Below are 3,057 nucleotides of genomic sequence, written 5' to 3'. Positions count from 1 at the left end.
GTCACATTAAGTCATGCAATTCAAGTCATAGTAGTCATCATAACCCCACACTCTGACATCCGTAGGTAGCTCCGACCATCACAGCAGTCCTCTCGATCATTGTTAACTTAATAACAATTCAACTCCGCTACTGAGCAGTCATCACACTGATCATCGCACAGATTTCATTGGTCATCACACAAATAGCTATCATCCTACTGATCATCACACAGATTCCGCGGGTCATCACATAGATAGCAATTGTCCAGCTGATCATCACACATATTTCGCCGGTCATCACACAGATAGTAATCATCACAAAGATTCATCACACTGATGTCAGCGATTCATTACACAGATATTCCTACACAAGCTTTACATGGCAATCATCACAATATTCATCACACTGATTTCAACGGTTCATTATATAGATATTCATACACAAGCTTTGCATGACAATCATCACAAAGATTCATCACACTGATGTCAACGATTCATTACACAAATATTCCTACACAAGCTTTGCATGACAATCATCACAATATTCATCACACTGATTTCAACGATAACGAACTCAATACGTCCTATGTTGCCCATATCACAACAATTGCATCAATACATGTATATATTTCACGTAAATATATATATATATATACACACACACACACACACACACATAGTCATTCACTCAGGAATGCCACTAATACCAACTATAATCATAGTTAACCTAATAACTCCAAGACAATATGGTAATCATGCTCATAACGAATATCGTGAGATTTACTCACCTCTGATTCCTGCTGCGTCTTCACACGCTAACCAAAACAAGTACAATCGCTGCAATCCGTTCAACACAAGTCCGACAAGCACCTAAACACATAGGGTCTCGATTCAGTGCACGAATCACAAAGTGATTAAAGTTCGAAACTCCAAATCGAACAACAACCCTGAAAGTAACGCCAATCGAGGCGAAACCTCATCCGAGACCACCCAAAGTCTCTGGAATGCTTTTGCAACCGATGTGACAAAACCACAAGTCGATCGGGTAGTCGGATCCTCACGGATCAAATAATCGATCGGTCCGAAACAGTAAAAATCATAACAATTTCATACGATCTCCAAAAATTGCGTATTATATATCGAAACTCTCGTATCGACGAGTAGATGATATATAAAACCAGAAACTATCCTCTACATGGCTGGAACGCTGCCAAAACGCCGCCACAGGCAGTGGCACAACCACCACCGGCCAAAACTCAAAACCATCTTAATCTAATCGTCCAAAATGTCAAGAACACCAAATAGAACAACTTTAATACCTGGGGTTCGAGCCAACTCGGCCTATATCAAGCCTGCAAGCCGAGGATCACTGTTCACTCCAAGTTGAACCAATTCCAATGTGAATTGATCGAACCCACCACCAAGGATCGACAGAGGAGGCTGCTGCGAGCTCCACAAGCCTAGTCTGAAGCCCCGCCGTCATCGGAGATCGGAGAACCGATCGGGTCCGACTGCCTCTAACTTAGCCGCCTTGTAGCACCGCTGTGGGTGAGAATCGACGCTAGAGGATGCCACAGGGAGGTGCGCACGGAGGAGGCGTAATGATCTGGGCTCGTCTGGTGATCTGCCGTTGCCGGAGCTGCGAGTTCCGACCGGGTCGGAAAACCGGGTTCGGGTCGGGTCTAACGTAAAGAAGAGAGAGAATGGAGGTTCTGATTTCCGGAAATGGAAGCCCAAATGAAAATAGTAAATTTCCCGAAATGGAAATTTATATTTATAATGATTTCAAAAAATATCCGAAACTTCCGCAGACCATAACTTCCACATACGAACTCCGATTTCCGCGTTCCACATGTCCACGAACTCGTATCAATGCGCTCTACGACTTTTGTGAAGGAAGTTTTTGGAGAAACCCAACGAATAAAAAGTCAACCTTCACGCCCCCCCCCTAAAATGATGCTTCCTGAATAATTATTCGCCCGAAACACTTCCGCTCCATCCACGAGCCACGAAACCGTCCAATAACCACTAATTAGATTCCGGAAAATCCTCGGAAAATAATAATGAATTTTCGGGGTACTACAGTTAACATGTTCATACACAGTTCTATTCTCTATAAACGTATACGTATAATCCTTATTCAGAAGAGGTTTTGCAACGGTTAATCAAAACATTACAGAGGGTGAGTAACTTTTTCGTACCATCGATTGTATACTACTATTTCTATCATTGACTATTAAATTGTTCAAAAACTTGAATGCTACTATGACTTAAGTCGACTTCTATTATATGCACAGTTTGATTCTTATACAAGAAAAAGTACTCTATATAAACTCTAGAGATTTGAGTTGTGTGTGTGGGTGACTAGACCCGCCACATCATACAAAAAATAAAATTCACTTGAGACATGTCAATACTTAAAGTCTTACACAAGTAACATAATGACCAACTTTACTTGATTAGTAAAGGCACATAAGATTAAATTTAAAAAATCCAAATATAGGATTTATTTCGGTGTAAAGTTTACGAAGGCAAAATGAATAACTTGTTGTGTTGTAATTTCGAACAGAGTTTACTTTACAAAGAGACTACATATATATACTATGTAGATTATCGACTAACACCATAGGTGTCACGCCCCAAATTTTGAATAAAGAAATTCGAATCTGAAACGAGATAACTTAACAAATCCAAAAGAACACCCTGAAAATTTTTCATTTACACTAAGCAACAAAACAAACCGAGCTCACAAATGTCAAGACCGACTCGTTCTTTATAGTCACATATTACATTACAGAGAGTTTACAAATTAAACTGAATAACAATTAAATAAGTAATTCACTTACTACATAGCGAAATACTAAAACCAAAAGTACACTTCCACGTCCAAGCTACAACAACAGCAAACCCTCAGCTTCAATGACGGTTACTCTGACCTGCACAATAACCTCTACACCATAGAATAGTGCACCGAGTTGAAACAACAAACCCGGTTAGCATTTGCAAGCTCGTGTGAGTAAACCCTAATAACCACAAAACACATTTCCGACTCAAGGACATCAAATCAACACAATGATT

The sequence above is a fragment of the Rosa rugosa genome, chromosome 5, assembly GCF_958449725.1.
Source record: "Rosa rugosa chromosome 5, drRosRugo1.1, whole genome shotgun sequence".
In the NCBI taxonomy this organism is placed as follows: Eukaryota; Viridiplantae; Streptophyta; class Magnoliopsida; order Rosales; family Rosaceae; genus Rosa; species Rosa rugosa.
This window is presented reverse-complemented; position numbering follows the sequence as displayed.